The sequence below is a fragment of the Bubalus bubalis genome, chromosome 12 (genome assembly GCF_019923935.1).
Source record: "Bubalus bubalis isolate 160015118507 breed Murrah chromosome 12, NDDB_SH_1, whole genome shotgun sequence".
In the NCBI taxonomy this organism is placed as follows: Eukaryota; Metazoa; Chordata; class Mammalia; order Artiodactyla; family Bovidae; genus Bubalus; species Bubalus bubalis.
Window position 1 is genome coordinate 65942400 of NC_059168.1, and position 19874 is coordinate 65962273.

The following is a 19874-nucleotide window of genomic DNA, read 5'->3' on the forward strand; positions in this document are numbered from 1 at the left end:
CTCCTCCGTCCATGGGATTTTCCAGGCAAGAAGTGGGGTGCCATTGCCTTCTCTGGAATCTAGGGTGGGTCCACCTTAAATGCAATGACTGGTGTCCTTATAAGAAGAGGAGAAGACACAGAGGGGTGCACAGGGAAGGCCATGTGAAGCTGGAGACAGAGACTGGAATATGTCTACAAACCAAGAAATGATAAGGATTGCTAGCAGTCATTAGAAGCTAGGAGAAATGTGGGATGGTTCCTCTTTTAAGAGACCCCAGAAAGAACCAACTGATGGGGTTCAGGGCAGGCTGCCCAGAATGTGCTACTTGGGCATGTGAATTATTTTGAGCTGAAGACAATTATGGCCCAACAGACTGAGGAAGGGCTTTTTACCCCTCCTTTAACTGCCTGAAAGAATTTAGATAGGGGGCCTGTACAAGGAAGAGAGTTATTACCAGAGATAAATTTTTACATCAGAAAGACTTATCCGTATGGCATGGCACACATTGTTTACCATATATTGCTCTTCCCATCTTCTGGTGAATTCTCTTCCTCCCCTTTGAAGTCTCAGACCCCCACCCCCTTCTCCTTAGCTCAGATTGGCATATAAACCTCAATTGCCTGTCTGAAGCTCCCATACATTTGGGATTCCCATACCCACAAAATCAATTTTTTTTCCTCCTGTTAATCCATCTTCAGTTCAGTTCAGTTTGGTCGCTCAGTCGTGTCCAACTCTTTGCAAATCTGTCTTATGCCAATTTAATTATTAGGCCAGCCCAAGAACCTAGAAAAAAGGAAAAGGTTTTCTTCCTCTACACAACCCCGTCAACACGTTTTTGTCAGAAGTCGGAACTCCAGAACTGTGAAAGAATACATTTCTGTTGGTCTAAGCCACCCAGTTTGCTACAGACCTAGGACACTATACAATCCAGGAGTCATCAGCATTTCTCAGCGCTAGATCTGCTTCCCTCTTGCCACTGTCTTCTACGCTTCCTGCCTTTAAGCTCCTAACATCATATTTTGGGACTAGAGGTGAGTAAAGGACAGGAAACAGGAAAGCATCCTAATTTCTTTAGCCAGCAATATGGAGGTACTGACTTACAAGAGCCAGTTACATATTTCTTTCCAAATCTATGTTCAATGACATCATCTTCAGTTCAGTTCAGTTCACTCGCTCAGTCATGTCCGACTCTTTGCAACCCCATGGACTGCAGCACACCAGACCTCCCTGTCCGTCACCAACTGCCAGAGTTTACTCAAACTCATGTCCATTGAGTCAGTGATGCCATCCAACCATTTCATCCTCTGTCATCCCCTTCTCCTCCTGCCCTCAATCTTGCCCAGCATCAGGGTCTTTTCAAATGAGTCAGCTCTTCGCATCAGGTGGCCAAAGTATTGGAGTTTCATCTTCAACATCAGTCCTTCCAATGAACACCCAGGACTGATCTTTGGGATGGACTGGTTGGATCTCCTTGCAGTCCAAGGGACTCTCAAGAGTCTTCTCCAACACCACAGTTCAAAAGCATCAATTCTTTGGCACTCAGCTTTCTTTATAGTCCAACTCTCATATCCATGCATGACTACTGGAAAAAGCATAGCCTTGACTAGACAACATTTGTTGGCAAAGTAATGTCTCTGCTTTTTAATATGCTTTCTAGGTTGGTCATAACTTTCCTTCCAAGGAGTAAGTGTCTTTTAATTTCATGGCTGAAGTCACCATCTACAGTGATTTTGGAGCCCCCCAAAATAAAGTCTGACACTGTTTCCACTGTTTCCCCATCTATTTGCCATGAAGTGATGGGACCAGATGCCATGATCTTAGTTTTCTGAATGTTGAGCTTTAGGCCAACTTTTTTACTCTCCTCTTCCACTTTCATCAAAAGGCTCTTTAGTTCTTCTTCACTTTCTGCCATAAGGCTGGTGTCATCTGCTTATCTGAGGTTATTGATACTTCTCCTGGCAGTCTTGTTTCCAGTTTGTGCTTCCTCCAGCCCAGCGTTTCTCATGATGTATTCTGCATATAAGTTAAATAAGCAGGGTGACAATATACAGCCTTGACGTACCCCTTTTCCTATTTAGAACCAGTCTCTTGTTCCATGTCCAGTTCTAACTGTTGCTTCCTGACCTGCATACAGGTTTCTCAAGAGGCAGGTGAGGTGGTCTGGTATTCCTGTCACTTTCAGAATTTTCCACAGTTTACTGTGATCCACACAGTCAAAGGCTTTGGCATAATCAATAAAGCAGAAACAGATGTTTTTCTGGAACTCTCTTGCTTTTTCGATGGGTGTTGGCAATTTGATCTCTGGTTCCTCTGCCTTTTCTAAAACCAGCTTGAACATCTGGAAGTTCACAAGTCATGTATTGTTGAAGCATGGCTTGGAGAATTTTGAGCATTACTTTTCTAGCAAGGCTTCAACAATACATGACTCGTGATGAGTATAATTGTGCGGTAGTTTGAGCATTCTTTGGCATTGCCTTTCTTTAGGACTGGAATGAAAACTGACCTTTTCCAGTCCTATGGCCACTGCTGAGTTTTCCAAAATTGCTGGCATATTGAGTGCAGCACTTTCATAGCATCATCTTTTAGGATTTGAAACAGCTCAATTGGAATTCTATCACCTCCACTGGCTTTGTTGGTAGTGATGCTTCCTGAGGCTTACTTGACTTCACACTCCAGGATGTCTGGCTCTAGGTAAGTGATTACACCATCATTATCATCTGGGTCGTGAAGTTCTTTTTAATACAGTTCTTCTGTGTATTCTTGCCACCTCTTTCTTAATATCTTCTGCTTCTGTTAGGTCCATACCATTTCTGTCCTTAATTGTGCCCATCTTTGCATGAAATGTTCCCTTGATATCTCTAGTTTTTCCCATTCTATTGTTTTCCATCATCTTGGTACCTTGAAATTCAGGCACAGTGAGGGTATTTACACCATCAAAATTGGCAAATACTGCAAATCTGGCCTTTTTTCACCAGAGAGTGAAATGCTAAACACCCTGACACTTCACTGTCCCTACCGTTTCAGCTTCTTTCCCTCTCTCTTCCATTCTGTCCTACTCCTACCAGAGGATGAGGGGGTCAGGAAAATGACACTCATGTTATTGTAAGCAACACTGCACCCATCTCCTTACCAAGAAGGCCATCGTTGAGCTCCATTTCCCTCTGAGCTCTGATCATTACTCTGTGTATTATTGTATATGAGGTCAACCCCCCATGGGCATTTGATTATTTATAACTTCAGAAAGTTTCTTTTGCACAGTTATTTGCCAGGCTTTCATCTACAGCAGGCAGCATTTGATAGAAATATTGAACATGGCCTGAACCTTAAATGACAAACAGATGAGGAGGTCTGATGAAAATCACACATGTCTGAAGGCCATGTGTTTTCATGTGAAATATATATGGGATTTTTAATTGATGTTGACTTTAGCTCATGGTAACATTTTTAGTTATCTTAATTAGTGGTTTACAAGAAACAGTAAAGGAAGGAATGTGATCAAGGTGACCCTAGAGAAAATCTGGCTTTGAGTGACCTCTCTTTACCCCCATGTCCACCCCCAACCCAGTCTCCATTATCTCATTGAAAAGGAAGTGTTCTCTTGTCCAACCTGTCCTCCTGACCACAATGCAATACTAGCAGCCCTGTCTGCCTGACTTTGCTCTCCTCCCCAGTCACAAAGGATTCTAAAAGACACTATTCCATTTGAATTTTAGGTGGTCATTAAAATACTGGTTTCCAAATATTCCAAATATTCTCCAAATATTCCCAGCTGTCTGCACTTTTGGGTAGATGGTAAGATTGTACCTTTTATTCCCACCCCCAGTCCCATGGTTCGACAGGCCCAAGGGACTAGTTCTGATTAATGAGTTAGGAGAGACTATAGCCTATGTCATTTTCTGGGCCACAGCATTTAATTTCTAGTGTTAATACCTTCCAGAGCTTTCTTTTCCATAGTCAGAGTGACCCAAAATGTTAGAGATGGTAGTTGCTTCATCAGTCTTGACTCTGGAGGACTACTGTGTCCCCAGACACCTGAAGTGGACACAGATGTACATGAGATACAGCGAATGCTGGGTTGTTAAGAGCACTGAGACTTGAAGGCTATTTGTTACCACAAGAAAACTCAGCCTACGCTGACCATTCATTCATCCCTCCTTGCCAGAACAGCTGGACTCAAATAGTGCTAAGCTGAGCTTCAATCAGAGCTCAGGAAATGAACACTGAGGATCACAGACACAGACCACTCTAAAAAACATAAGTGAGACCTGAGACGGACTTACAAATTATCCCGTCCACCCTTTCATTTACCCCTGAGGAATCTCAGGCCAAGAAGGGGACATTTCTTGCCTTATATCATCCAGCTAGAAAGTGATTTTTATACAGTTCATCTCTTCCACTAAGAAACAAATCTCCCTTGTACCAATCACAATTTTTCTGCATGTCAGTATCCTCAGAGCATCATCCCACCAAGAGGCTTCATGTTGGCAAGGATTTGGAGTCAGACTGGCTGATTCAGCTCTGCGACTTACCAGCTGTGAGCCTCACCCAAGTCCTTTTAAGCTCTGTTGGCTTCCTGTCCAACAGCTGCTGAGTGGGGGTGGTAATAGGCTAATTATGACAACATCTAAATGAGATCTATTTTAAATGCTTAATACAGTGCCTAGAACACACACCAGCCCAATAAGTATCAGCTATTGTTATTACATTCATGGAGTTCTTCTGTGCCCCATTCCCAGGGCAGCGAACAGGGACATTTGAGTATCCCCTAAAAGAAAGAGTGGGACTGGGTAGTTTTGGTGCATTGTTCTATTTCAGTAACTCCAACTTTTGCTGTCCATTGAGGATAGCTTGCTGTTTTGCCCATATTATTCAGACAATTACCTCAACTGTCCCTTTGCTTCATCTGTAAAGCCCAGAGCAGTGACTACTGATTTATTAGAGTTCATCATCCCAGGAGACTGTAAGGTCTACTTTAGTATCAAAAAGAGGAAGACATCTCTCAGAAAGCTGGCAAAGGCCCAGGAAAGAATGAAATTATTCCTCTGAATCCTGTTTGATCCTAAAATGCCAACTCAAGGATGGTTACTCAGGTAATGGTGCGTGGCTCTGAATGCTGTTTGAATATCAGCAGAGAACGAGTCCAAATTGCAAAACACATTGTACTTTTGCAAGGAAATTTTCTTATTTACTTTCTCTCCAGTCCCCAGTGAGCTCATGACCATTTTAAGAATGTTTCTGGCAAAAGAAAAGTGCCAACACGGGGCTTCGACCACAGCAATCTAGCCACAGGTTAGCATTTCAATGAAAAACCCCATCCTCCCCAAAAGGCTTTCCAACTTCTAGAGAAATTTTTTTTTCTAAATAGTGAAAAGACGGGCGGGGCACAAGCATAGGGACCCCTGGAGGCCCTGAACATGGAAAAGTCAGGAAAGATCCTATTCTGAAGCCTCTGAAGGGACCTCAGCCCTAAAAAAAATAAATAAATAAATAAATAGTGAAAAGACTCAAGTCCCAATTAGAAACAAGATTGAATTGTAAGACAAACTGAGAAAGGTAACATTTAAATGTTTCCTGAGTTTCAGTAGATTCTTAAAATGAGACTGGTGGAAAGTGAGAGTTGTATGTACTTTGAATGTAGGGAAGGAAGGAAGGGAAAATGGATAGAAAAGGTCAGGAGAGAAGGAGAGAATAAGGGCCATGGAAAGGAGTAGCCTGGGGCTAGTGTGGTAGATGAGTTTTTATCCACTTCACAATTTCCTCTGCCTCCAGCTTACAGACAAACCCAAGAGTTTCCCTAGGCTTAGACTTGAATTCAAGATCTAATTTCACTTGGCATTCTCACCAACTCAAGGACAGAAATACCAAGGAGCCATAGGCCAGATGAGATCATCATCAAACAGCCAGAGGATAAAACTGTGTCCAGCAAGCCCTGTCTGGCATCTGCCTTTCCTGACTTCTGTCCATGGCCTCTTCTTCTCCTTTGGATGGGACCCAGAGCATCACACCTACAGAGGCACGTGAGGGAGTGTTCTTAGACCTCAAGCAGTAGAGGGATGGTGCTGGATGGTGCAGAAGGAGAAGGCAGGGGATGAATTCATCCACACTAACAAATTAGAGATTTGATGTCAGAGCATTTTGCTTTCCTCAGAAAGGGCAGTTCTGGTCTATGAGTCAGCTGAATCAGACTTGGCTGCTCTTGGCTGGGCACATTCATGTACCGGTGCTCCTCTAGCAGGACTACTGTGATCTGGCTGGGCTAGGATGGCCTGGATTTGGTGGTCTTGACTCTGCCGCATGTGCCTCTCATATTTCTCTAGCAGGCTAATAGCAGAAATCCCAGAGCAAAAGACATGAAGACAGGTCATTAATTGGGACAATTAATGAAATCAATCTACTACAGCATCTATCCTTCAAGTTGAAAAACTCACTCAAAGAGCTCATGGTCCTTGGCTATTTAAGTGTGAGGCACTTGAAAGCCTATCGGAAGTGCTGTGTAGGACGGCGGAGCTTGCTGACAGCCGAAGGTCACTGGAGTATAATCAGGGGACATGGTTTGGCCCCTAGTCTGAGAAGATACCATATGCCACAGGGCAACTAAGCCTGTGCTGCTGCTGCTAAGTCGCTTCAGTCATGTCTGACTCTGTGCGACCCCAGAGACGGCAGCCCATCAGGCTCCACTGTCCCTGGGATTCTTCAGGCAAGAACACTGGAGTGGGTTGCCATTTCCTTCTCCAATGCATGAAAGTGAAAAGTGAAAGTGAAGTCGCTCAGTCATGCCCGACTTCTTAGCGACCCCATGGACTGCAGCCTACCAGGCTCCTCCATCCATGGGATTTTCCAGGCAAGAGTACTGGAGTGGGCTGCCATTGCCTTCTCCAACTAAGCCTGTAGGCCACATCTACTGAAGCCTGCATGCCCTAGAGCCCATGCTCTGCAACAAGAAAGCTCACCACAATGAGAAGACCTTGAACCACAGCTAGAGAGTAGCCCCTGCTCACCACAACTAGGGAAAAGCCTGCAGCAAACACCCAACACAGACAAAATAAATATATAAATAAAAATAAGTTTTTAAAAAAGTATAGTGTCATGATTTGCTACAGGTATACTGTAAAATGATTACCATAATAATGTTAGTTAACACATCTATCACATCACATAATTTCCTATATGTGTGTGCGCATATGTATGTGCGTTGAGAATATTTGAGATGTATTCTACCAGCCACCTTCAAGCACACATACAATACAGTATTGTTACCTATAGTTGCCATGCTGTGCATTAGATCCTCAGAACTTATTCTTCTTGTAAATGGAAGTTTGCACCCTTTAACCAATACCTCTCCATTTCCCCTACTTCCATTAGACTTTCTGTTTCTATGAGTTCAACTTTTTTATATTCCATGTATAAGAGATCATACAGTATTCATCCTTCGCCCTCAAGATCCATTCATATTGTCACAAATGGCAGCATTTCATTCTTTTTCATGTCTGAGTAATATTTCAGACATTATTTATATGTATATATATATATGCACACACACATACGCACGTGTTTGTGTCTATGTGTGTGTGTACACCACATTTTCTTTGTCGGTTCATCTATTGATAGACACTTCAGTTGTTTCCATACCTTGGCTATTGTAAATAATAGTGCAATGAACATGGAGGTATAGATGTCTCTTTGAGACAGTGATTTCATTTCCTTTGGACAAATACACAGAAGTAGACTTAAGTGGATTGTATGGTAGTTCTATTTAAAATTAAATGCCATTTTCCATAGTGGATAAACCAATTCACATTCCCACCACCAGGATACAACCCTTGTTGTCTCTTTTTTATAATAACCATCCTTACAGATGTGAGGCAATAGCTCATTGTGGTTTTGGTCTGCATTTCTCTGATGATTAGTGATCCTAAAGGAAATCAACCCTGAGTATTCATTGGAAGGACTGTTGCTGAAGCTCCAGTACTTTGGCCACCTGAGGCAAAGAGCTGACTCATTGGAAAAGCCCCTGATGCTGGGAAAGATTGAAGGCAAAAGGAGAAGGGGCAGGAGAGGATGAGTTGATTATATAGCATCACTGACTCAATGGACATTAATTTAAACAAACTCTGAGAGACATGGGAGGACAGAGGAGCTTGGGGTACTACAGTCCATGAGGTCACAAAGAGTCAGACATGACTTAGTGACTGAACGATAACAACAAAGCATCTTCCTATGTATCAGTTGACCTTCTTTGGATAATGTCTATTCAAGCCCTCTGTCCACTTTTTAATCAGATTGTTTGGGCTTTTGTTTGTTTTTGAGTGGTATAGTGTTTTGCTATTGAGTGATATAAGTTCCTTACATATTTTGGATATTAACCCCTTATCAGATAAATGGTTTGCAAATATTTTCTCCCATTCCATATGTTATTTCTTCATTCTGTTGATGGTCCCCTTTGCTAGGCCACCTCAGCTTTGATAATTCTGATAGCAAATCAGAGGGAAGGCCTGGGGTGGCACAGTTTAGTGTATAGGCATTCCCAGAACCCTCTAGTTGTCAGCCCAAGCTTCACCTCTTCCGTCTGCTGCATCCAGAATCCCAGAGTCCAAAATCCTTCGGATTCCTTTTTGTCAGAGATTAAACCTCTGGACTTCTGCAGAGAAGGAGTGGAAGAGAGGGTGGTTTGAGAAGAACCAGGGCAAGGAGGAGCTGCCTGACTGTGATGGATGGGTGAGGTGGCCTTGGGGAGGCCCCTGGTCCGACTGCTATGTGCTCAGACTTGGAACCTTCCCAGTGGAGCATGACGGTGCTAGTGCCTCCGGCACCGTGCCCACTGGAGTTCCGTGGGGAAATCGGGGCATTTCTCTGTGGGATCCTCTTTCCATAAATACTGAAGCTCCAGTTTGAAAGCAATTACCTCCGGGGAACCTGAACAGGACTTGGGGAGGGAGGTACAGGTGACTCATGTTTTCTACTTTTGTACGGCTTGCTTTTAAGAGACGTGCATATATTTCTATGATAAATCTAAATTTACTATTTTTTTTTTTTTTGGCTGTGCCGCATGGCGTGCAGGATATCAGTTTCCCAACCAGAGATTGAACCTGAACCACAGCAGTGAAGGCCTAACCACTAGGTCACCAAGGAACTCCTTCTAAATTTATTATTTATGTATTTATTTATTTTTGGCTGCACTGGGTCTTCGTTGCTGCATACAGGCTTTCTCTAGTTGCAGCACACAGGCTTCTCATTGTGGTGGTTTCTCTCGTTGTGGAGCACAGGCTCTAGGGCGCCCAGGCTTCAGTAGTTGTGGTGCAGGAGTTTAGTCGCTCTGCCGCATATGGAATCATCCCGGACAAGGGATCAAACACGTGCCCCCTGCATTGACAGGCAGACTCTTAACCACTGGGCAACCAGGGAAGTCTTCAATTTAAATATAAGAGAAAGGTATTAATAGATAGGAGGTATTAATAGATATTAATGGGTATTAATTAATTAATAGATATTAAAAGGTATTGATAAATAGGTATTAATGGATATTAATTAATAGAAGAAAAGTTGTGCATTTTTGCCTGGGAGCACAGTTTCAGTTTGGATCTCTAGCTTAGGCCAGTTCACTTGGAGGCTGTGGTTGAAGAAACAATAATCCCAGTCTCCTCTCTTTGTCTATTTGCTCTTTTGGAGAAAAGGTAACATTTCCAGCTTATTCACTTCTCCCTTATTCACTTCATGGCACACATAGAAATGGTAATATTTGTAGAGCACATTAATTACTCATGGCCAGAAGCAACTTGACTGACTGGTCCCAAACTGGCCCAGGCCTCTCCCAGCTGCCCCAACAGTCAAGGGCACAACACCTAGGCACAGCTGTAATTCAAGAATGACATGACAGTAAGGAAGCTCTGCCTCAATCTAACTGGGTATTAAACCCACTTTTTTTTTTCCTTTTTTTTCTAAACAATTATAGACCAAGACAAGTTTCTACTTCAAGCGACTGACACATAACTCATGTCATATGCCACTCACCACCCATAAGTTCAATAGCACCCAGACTGGTTCATACCCTATTCAAGGAAACAACCCACTGATCATACAGTTGTATGTCACAACAACGTCAAGTAGGTTCAAAAGTTTCTAAAAACTATCCCATTTCTGTATTGCTTTGACATGGACCAGGCATAAATATTTCGAAGGCATGCACCAACGGGTACAGGTAAACAGCACTTAATTTTCTAACCATTTCCTGTGCAAGGAAAGCTGAGAACCAAAGAGTTATTTAGGTCTAGAACTAGTAATACTATTTGTCTTTTTTTTTTTCAAATCTATTTTATTCCAGTCAGATTCACATGCCCATAGCCATGACTACAGGCTTTGGAAGATGCACTTCTGCCCTCGAGAATTAACTCAGTTAATAAACTCAAGAATTAACTTGTTTTTCAGATGATGATGCTGAAAGCTAGAGATATAAGTGACTTTCCCAAAGTTCCAACCCATCGGTGTAGCAAATCTCTGAGACAAGCTTGATGTTTTTATTCACAACTCCAATATGACCTGAAAGTGAAAGTGAAGTGAAGTTGCTCAGTCGCGTCCGACTCTTTGCAACCCCACAGACTTGTAGTCTATCAGGCTTCTGCATAGATGGGATTTTCCAGGCAAGAGTGCCGGAGTGGATTGCCATTTCCTTCTCCATATGACCTGAAATAGAAAGTATTCTTGTTAGTAGGTCTCTTTCATCAATACCTGGCATGACTTTTGGTAATACTAATGTCCTAACTACCAACTATCACCTAAAATGAGAATAGGGCTGTCAGTTTGGTGTGTTTTGGTCTATCTGGGCTCCTGTAACAAAAATACCACAGACTGGGTGACTTATAAACAACAGAATTTTCTCTCTCACAGTTCTGGAGGCTGGGAAGTCCAAGATCAAAGCACTAGCAGATCTGATGTCTGCTAAGAGCTTGCTTCAGGCTCACAGATGAACATCTTCTCCCTGTGCCTTTACAAGGTGGAAAAGGCAAGGGAGTTCTCTGCATGCATGCTCAGTTGTTCAGTCATTACCAGCTCTTTGCCACACTATGCACTGCAGCCCACCAGGCTCCTCTGTCCATGGGATTTTACAGGCAAGAATACTAGTCTGGGTTGCCATTTCCTCCTTCAGGGGATCTGCTTCACCCAGGGATCAAACTCAGGTCTCCTGCATTGGCAGGTGGATTCTTCACCACTGAGCCACCTGGGAAGCCCAAGGGAGTTTTCTGGGGTCTCTTATAAGGGCACTAATCCCATTCATGGGACTAATCCCACCTTCATGACCTAATCACCTCCCAAAGGATCACTTTCAAATACCATCACACTGGCGATTACATTTCAACATTCAGCCTCTGAGAGGACACAAATCATTGTATAGTAAGGAGTGTTCAGTTTTCCAGTGGTTCCTACATTCCACTCTGAAATCTAGCAGCACTGTTTCAGGAAAGGATCTGTGCCAAAGTCTGGCTCAGGCCAGAACTTCCCTGGCACCAGAGACATAGACTCGTGACAACAGGCACAAAGCCATGTCAGTTGGAATCGTTATTCAGGCCTTCAGATCCCATCTGATTACAAAGGCTCTCAACAAGCCAGAGCACATTCACCAGCAGATCTGAAACCACACCACTTGAGGAAAAGTTGAAAGAGTAGGAGATGTTCAGGCTGGAGAACAGCAATTTCAAGGTAACACAGAGCTATCCATAGACATTTGGAGGGTTGGCACATGACAGATGAATTAGGCATATTCCAAGGGGCTCCAGAAATTCACATGAGGAGCAGGTGTATGAGACTGTCATCTTAATGTGCAGAAGAGCTTTCTGCTACTGCTACTGCTGCTGCTAAGTCGCTTCAGTCGTGTCCAACTCTGTGTGACCCCATAGACGGCAGCCCACCAGGCTCCCCCGTCCCTGGGATTCTCCAGGCAAGAACAGTGGAGTGGGTTGCCATTTCCTTCTCCAATGCATGAAAGTGAAAAGTGAAAGTGAAGTCGCTCAGTCGTGTCTGACCCTCAGCGACCCCATGGACTGCAGCCTACCAGGCTCCTCCATCCATGGGATTTTCCAGTCAGGAGTACTGGAGTGGGGTGCCATTGAAGAGCTTTCTAGTAATTGTCTAATGATGGCTTTGAAAGGTAGTGAGTTCCTCAGCACTACAGGTATGCAATCATGGATGTTTAGTAAAGTATCAAGTATTGCCAGGTAAAATCCAGACTGTCCCATTTGAATCTAAATGTAAACAAAATTACAAATATGTTTTCAGTAACAGTCTGTCCCAAAGATTACATAGGACACACTTGTACTAGAAAAGTATCTGAAATTTGAATTTATCTAGATGTCCCCTATTCTTATTTGCTAACTCTGGCCACCCTCAGTATTGGCAGAACAGCCTGGACTACGACTGTATCACTCTTTGTACAATTACAGGAAGGTGTGCTGAGACAAGCTGGTGTTGGGCTAAATGAAAAACATAATTTTTCTAAAGAAAAACTGTCCTCCAGAGTCTCTTAGAGTTAATACAAACTACCCAGCTGTTCCAGCCGAGGCTGTCATTACAGAGCTCAATAAAATGGATCCTTTTCAGCTCCAGGGGATTGAGAGTTGCAGGGCTTCCTCACGGAACAATGAGAACTTGTCGGTTTTGTTTAGTAAACATAATGTTTGATACCAAGCACTGCCCTCTGCTTGTTTACATCCGGCTCCACTGCCAGCCAGGGGCAAGGCCTGTGGCTCCCTGGTCAGGGATCTTGTCAGAAAGAAAGCAAAGACCATAGGTGTCCCCAGGAGAAAAGACCTAAGAGCCAATCAGAAAAGGATTCATGCAAAACCTCACTGCTTCCACCTGAGACCCACATCCCTGCCCCTGCCACCTCATGAGAAAGAGGTTTCAGCATCTGGGTCCTCCCCCAGTCCCCACCCCTGAGCACTGTGCCCTAAGCTCAAAACTCAAGCCTGTTTCTTGGCCTAGCAGCACTCTGTCAGCTGACCTTAAAGAACCCTAAACTGAAGCCAAAAGGATCAGGATGTGATTCTGAATTTCTGGTCTTTCATCAGTTTCAGTCAGATGCTGGTTCCTCACCAGTTCAGCCCACCAAATGGAGGCAGACCACTGCGCTCAGCCAAATCATTAATGCTGTAAAAATTCCAAAGGCTCATGGTCTTAAAAAGGCAAAACAGACAACAAAGCAAACCTAAAAATGCCTAACCCATCACCGTCACTCCCCATACCTAGAGCCCTGTTTACAACTGGCCCGCTGCACAGAGCATCATTTGTCAGAGGACCGTGGTGGGCGTGGGGGGTGACATTCAGTGTTAGGAGGTGATGACACCACCCAGCTCCTGACTATGTGTTGGTCCAGCTCTGACCTGCTCCGTGACAGAGGGCAACAGAAGATGAGCCCAGCTTGGGGAGGGGGCTCAAGACAGAGTGGAGGGGAAGAAAACCCAGTTCCAACTGCAAATAACCAAATCCATTCATTAACCAGCATAATGGGAAGTGGGTAAGGGTGGCTTGTTCTATACTTGTATCCAGAACCACCCTCGCCTGCTCCAAAGCAAGTTGATGCTGAGAAGCCAGAGTCTAAACCCATCGACCGCATGGCTTAGACCAAGCTGAAGAGCAGAGCTGAAAATAGACCTCGATTATCGCTCTATTCAAGCAGCCAGTTCAGTTGTGTTGAGACTGAGCTGGCTCTGAGTAGCCATCCCACAGCAAATAGCTTTTAGTCTGTGACTCCAGAGAGGTTAGGGAGCCAGAATTCCTTCTTTGCTCCATCAAGCACCCAGAAGTGAAAAATAATCAGAAAGATTTTTGAAGCCTGGGCTTCTGTGCTTTTCACAGACCTGCCCTGAGCAGGTGACTTGAAAGCTCAACAGCAATCCATGTGGCTGAGTTTCCCAGAGGATGCCCCAGAGAAACATTTATGGCAAGGCCATAGTAGTGCCCGTGAACTATGTTGTGTCTAGCTTCAGCAGGACCTTTCCAGCTCACTCACCAGAGAATTCTTATATCCAATAAAGACCCAGAAGGCTGGGACTCCTACTGGCAGGCTATTTCTCTAGTGATGCTAGGAAGTTCCTCTCCTCTGTTCTGATTCCACATCCTCCTCCCCTCCCCTCTACTCCCACCCTCTCCAACAACAACAACAACAACGAAACCGACTGTCTACTTTCCCCTCCAGAGTCATCTCAGCCACTGTGAAAATATGATCCTGTTACCAAACTGGCAACCAGTGTCCCCCAGCCTCAGTTTACCACCATTTGTGCCAAAATTAAAATAAATGGCTTTGAAAAGAGAATCAAGACAGAAAGGAGTAGGGACTTCCCTGGTGGTCCAGTGGTTAAGGCTCCATGGTCCCAGTGCAAGGGAGTATGGTTCAATTCCTGGTCAGGGAACTAAGATTCCACATGCTGAATAGCTCAATAATAACAACAACAAAAAGACAGAAAGGAAGGAAGGAAGAAGTGACCAAGTGAGATAAGGGCAAGAAGAGAATGGAAGGAGAATGAAAAGAAAGGAAAGTGTAAAGGAGGAGAAAAGTGCAGGAGAAAGGATGGGGAGAGAGGATGGAAAAGGAGGCAGAGGAAAAAGAGGTGATTATAATACTGTTCTTGTTCTTCTTATCTTTCATGAGAATCAAGTTTTACTTGTAAAAGGCAGAGACACCTCCAACTCAGGAACTGTCCAGGGCTTACCTGACTCCAGGACAGGAACAAAGGGGACAGGAATGGAAGAGATAGCTTCTGTTGTAGCCCCAGGGGAAAGGGGTCATGGGGGTGGGTGCAAGACCTGAGTCCACCTCAGAGGTGACACTCACCCATGCACCCATGTGGCCCAGGATTCCGAGAAGGAGGAGCATGTCATTTCCCAAGTTCCCTCCTTCTATGTCTCACACCATTTGTGAGGGAGGGTCCTTTCCTTGTTCTCTTCCCTGGCTTCCTGCCATTAGTATCGTCTGGTGGCTTCTGCCTCACTGGCACACTGCAGGAGACTCAGTCCCTTCTTGAGAGTTGTAGACAACTGCAACAAGGAATAAAGACAAACATCAGAGAAAGCCAGCATGGATTTGACATAAGGTTCCCAGAAGCCTCAACCCAAGCCCACTGCAAATTGCTGTGCTTAGTCAATTGTCACCCTGCCTGAAACTCCACCCTTTAACCAATCATCAGTTATTGATGCCTTAATGTGAATTGGCTTATCTGACTGCACAAAAGAAGGGGAAAAGGTATATGAGATTCTCCCCACCCAGGAAGTGCTAGGGTCTTGGGCTCTATTTGTGTGTATAAATGATCCTATACATACACATTCATAAATATCATTTATCCACACAACCTTCCCAACTACTATGGAAATTACCCCCAACTTAGCACTGAATGAAATAAGCATTTATTACACTCATGAATTCCATGGGCCAGGAATTCACAGTAGACAGGGGACAAACCTTCTGCTCCTTGATGGCTGGGTTCTCAGCTGGAAGATTTAGACACTGGGGGCTGGGATCATCTGGAGCCTACTTCTGTTACATTCCTGGCAGCCGATGCTGGCTGCAGCTGAGCTTGTAGCTGGGTAACGTCAGCCACAACACCTGTGCATGGTTTCTCCATGTGGTCTGCGTTTCCACATGGTAGCTACACTTCCAGGGTGACCACTCCCTGACAGAAAGTCAGTCAGAAGCCATATCACCTTATGACCTAGCTCAGAAATCACACAGCCCCTCTCCTGCCTGACACAGAGGCTCACCCCATTGCAAAAGTGGCTGATGATTCCCAAATCTGTATCTCTGTCCCAGATTCTGGATCTGATCATCTGACAACCTAATAAATATGTCCTCCTGGTTGGTTATCAAACTTCATCCAGGCCATGCAGGCTTCACACGTCCCACACTGAACTCCGTCTCTCTGCCCTGCTTCTCTTCCTGGAAGAAAGTGGTTCTTCCAAGTCTCAGAGCTGGTTAGTTGTACTTTTTCTGGACACGCATTTGTCTCTTTTCCTCCCTAAGGTACATGCTTTCCCAAATATTTCGTGCAGATGGTTCATTTCTTATGTCCATATTACACATAGAAAGCTTAATTTCATCAGATAAGGATGGTGATCATATTCCAATACCAGGAATGTTTTTGTAAGGAAAAACAAAATTTATTTACAAAATTCTAAAAGCCTGAGATGCCATAGGAAACTTGACAAGATAGAAAAATGACACCGTGGAAAAGTGGAATCAGAAATGTTATGGAAGAGAAGATAAGGAATAGGAAGAGGAGCGGAAGAGAGGATGAGAATAACCTCACTTGATAAGCTCACTCTCACAAGGAAATAGCTTCTGGGGAACCAGCCACACCTGTAAAATAACATCTCACTCAGCATCACACATTTTTCTCAAACAACCACTCTCTCCTGAATGCTACTGACCACTCCCTTCTTGAGGGGTGGTATCTGTCTCCAGTCACCCCTCCCCAGAATCCTTGCTGGTGAAGCATTCAACTAGGACACCCAGGCCATCAACCAGGCATTGGCAAACCACAGCTCAGGCCAGATCTAGCCCATTGCCTTTTTCAGTACAGCCCCAGGCCGAGAATGATTTTTACATTTTTAAACAGTTTGTTTGAAAGTGTCTAAACAAGGACAATACATCACGACACATGAAAATTACATGAAACTGAGATTTTCATGTCTGCAGAGTTTTTTGGAACACCTCCATGCCGATTCACTTACATATGGTCCATGTACTGCGGTAGAAAAGTTGAGTAGTTACACATTGTCCACAAATCCTAAAATATTTACTATTCAGAACTTTAGAAAAGGTGTGTTGACTTCTGCCTTGAATCCGTCCAAGATACAGCTCTTCCCTCCCCCAACTTCCTGGGAAAGAACCATATGACTCCTACACTGTCCACTAGTGTCTTTTCCTATCTAGCCTCAGAATCCTTCACAGAAATATGAGTTATGTCCAGACAATTTAATTGTATGTCTCCTCTCCCCTTGCTCACAAAGCCCTTTGGCTCTGCTCCTGTCTGCACTGGACTCCTCCTTTCTCTGAGTCCACCTGTGGCACTGCCAGCTGGGGTGACACTTTACTGTGCTATTGTCTTCACATTTTGTTGTGTTACTGCTACAAATTCCTTGAAGCAGTTTCTATGTGTTACTCCAAATTATACACATGGTTTGAGCTCTTAGTACGTGCAAAGCACTGGAGAGAATTTGAAGAAGCATAAGACACAATCTCTGCCTTCATGGGTTTATAATGGGGGAGGAAAAATTGTATTTTATGATGCACACGCACACATTATATATATATAGAAAAAGCAAGAGAGTTCCAGAAAAACATCTATTTCTGCTTTATTGACTATGCCAAAGCCTTTGACTGTGTGGATCACAATAAACTGTGGAAAATTCTTCAAGAGATGGGAATACCAGACCACCTGATCTGCCTCTTGAGAAATTTGTTTGCAGGTGAGGAAGCAACAGTTAGAACTGGACATGGAACAACAGACTTGTTCCAAATAGGAAAAGGAGTTCGTCAAGGCTGTATATTGTCACCCTGTTTATTTAACTTATATGCAGAGTACATCATGAGAAACACTGGACTGGAAGAAACACAAGCTGGAATCAAGATTGCAGGGAGAAATATCAATCACCTCAGATATGCAGATGACACCACCCTTATGGCAGAAAGTGAAGAGGAGCTAAAAATCCTCTTGATGAAAGTGAAAGTGGAGAGTGAAAAAGTTGGCTTAAAGCTCAACATTCAGAAAACGAAGATCATGGCATCCGGTCCCACCACTTCATGGGAAATAGATGGGGAAACAGTGGAAACAGTGTCAGACTTTATTTTTCTGGGCTCCAAAATCACTACAGATGGTGACTGCAGCCATGAAATTAAAAGACGCTTACTCCTTGGAAGGAAAGCTATGACCAACCTAGATAGCATATTCAAAAGCACAGACATTACTTTGCCAACAAAGGTTCGTCTAGTCAAGGCTATGGTTTTTCCTGTGGTCATGTATGGATGTGAGAGTTGGACTGTGAAGAAGGCTGAGTGCCGAAGAATTGATGCTTTTGAACTGTGGTGTTGGAGAAGACTCTTGAGAGTCCCTTGGTCTGCAAGGAGATCCAATCACTCCATTCTGAAGGAGATCAGCCCTGGGATTTCTTTGGAAGGAATGATGCTAAAGCTGAAACTCCAGTACTTTGACCACCTCATGCGAAGAGTTGACTCATTGGAAAAGACTCTGATGCTGGGAGGGATTGGGGGCAGGAGGAGAAGGGGACGACAGAGGATGAGATGGCTGGATGTCATCACTGACTCGATGGACGTGAGTCTGAGTGAACTCCGGGAGTTGGTGATGGACAGGGAGGCCTGGCGTGCTGCGATCCATGGGGTCGCAAAGAGTCGGACACGACTGAGCAACTGATCTGATCTGATCTGATGCAATGTTATAGTTCAAAAGATGGGAAAATGTCATCTAATTAGGACACAAAGTATGGGAACCAAACCAAGAACCAGCATGAGACTTTAGGGGCCAACAGAGGGCAGTGAAGTCAATAGGAATTGTGAACCCCAAGAGACAAAAACTACTCCTGAGTCAGCTATCTCTCTCTACCTAACAAGTTTCCCTCTTTTCAATAGGAGAAATGTTTTCTTGCCTTGCCATATGTATGAACAGGACCAAGGACTAAAGCCAGGGCCAGTGACTGACAGGTCTTAGGAGTGGGACAGTGGCTGCAATATGTAATGTGCAATACAATATTCAGAATCAGTCAAAGATGGAACAGACTGCCTTAAGAGAATATGAGTACCTCCTTTTAAGACAGGTTTGAACACATATTAAATGCTCATCATAAGAGGATACAGGTGATGATTGGACTAGATCCTATACCCATCTACAAGACTTGGATGTTAGACACTATACAGCTTCTCAGCCCTAATCCAGAATTACTGGATTAGAATCTCCTAGACTCTAGTTTGGAGAAGGCAATGGCACCCCACTCCAGTACTCTTGCCTAGAGAATCCCATGGACGGAGGAGCCTGGTGGGCTGCAGTACATGGGGTCGCACAGAGTCGGACACGACTGAAGCGACTTAGCAGCAGCAGCAGACTCTAGTTTATTAGAATTAACTAGTCTTCTAAGTGATTTGTACACGCATTAAACTTTGAGAACCAGAAACTAGACAGTCTTCCAATTTCCTTCCAACCCTGAGAACGTCACTTTCAAAATTAGGCACTGGGATCCCTTGAGAAACTAGACATTAGTAAAGTTATTCTGGGTAATCTCTTTGCTGTTTCTTTAAAAGAGATTCCTTAAAATCACCCATGAGCTTTCAGACATGCAGTATCATTAGGCTTATACTGGTGTCAGGCACATCAAGTTTAAGGGTCAAGGAGATTATACCACAAATAAGAGTTTCCAAATGATATGATGTTATAAACATTTGAATTCTCGTGTGTGCTCAGTTCCAAAACACCATGCAGGCCAAAAGCACCCACCAGTGCGTCCTTGGTTCACATCAAACTCATGTCACAGGCACAGTGACAGCCAAGAAGGGCATCACGGCCTCTGTTGATCCAACTACAGGAGAAAGCTGACTTCCTGGGACCCTCTGCAATCCTAACAATAGACGCTGTGGGATTCGTTGCATGTCAGATACTCTCCGTGTGTAGTTCCGCACTCAACACCAAAAGGAAAAAGAAAGGCAGAGGACTTGTGCGATCCCTTCTCAGTCTCCCCACCCCCGCCCATATTATATTCTGCACACATGCTGAAGTATTAGCATCGGCTGATTTGGAAGGAATATTGGAAATGAAGTGATAGCAGAGTAAATGTCAATGCATTCAGTGTGACACCGTGAGCACCAGATCTTAAACAGCTTCATCATTGTGGCATTTACTGTA

At 44.0% G+C, this 19874-nt stretch overlaps 1 long non-coding RNA gene across 3 annotated transcripts in view; it reads right to left on the bottom strand.

The window, feature by feature from the left end:
- Positions 1–8595: 8595 nt before the first annotated feature.
- The window catches only part of LOC123328555, a 45802-nt gene continuing 34523 nt past the window's right edge, over positions 8596–19874 (bottom strand). For 2 of the 3 annotated variants that reach the window (XR_006543449.2, XR_006543450.2), the window contains exons 2-3: positions 14682–15006; positions 8596–10659 (exon numbers count right to left, since the gene is read on the bottom strand). This is a non-coding gene — a long non-coding RNA (uncharacterized LOC123328555). Of the gene's footprint in view, positions 10660–14681; positions 15007–15427; positions 16600–19874 lie in introns of those variants that run through there. The other variant, XR_006543451.2, reaches the window with a different exon arrangement.